Here is a 236-nt window from a genome sequence, read left to right on the forward strand (position 1 = left end):
CTCACTGGTGGTACACATATATTCCGTCTTAGATCTACTTATTCTCATTCCTCTGTCCTCCAGTACTTGCCTCCATCTTTCCAATTTCATTTCCAGATCTTCCCTGCTCCCTGCGCACAGAACAATATCATCTGCATACAATATGTTCCATGGTACTGCCTCCCTTACCTCTTCTATTAAAACGTCCATCACTATGTGACTAACACTCTTGATTTTAATTAATGTAAATATCAACC

Source organism: Palaemon carinicauda, chromosome 1, assembly GCF_036898095.1.
Source record: "Palaemon carinicauda isolate YSFRI2023 chromosome 1, ASM3689809v2, whole genome shotgun sequence".
Lineage (NCBI taxonomy): Eukaryota > Metazoa > Arthropoda > Malacostraca > Decapoda > Palaemonidae > Palaemon > Palaemon carinicauda.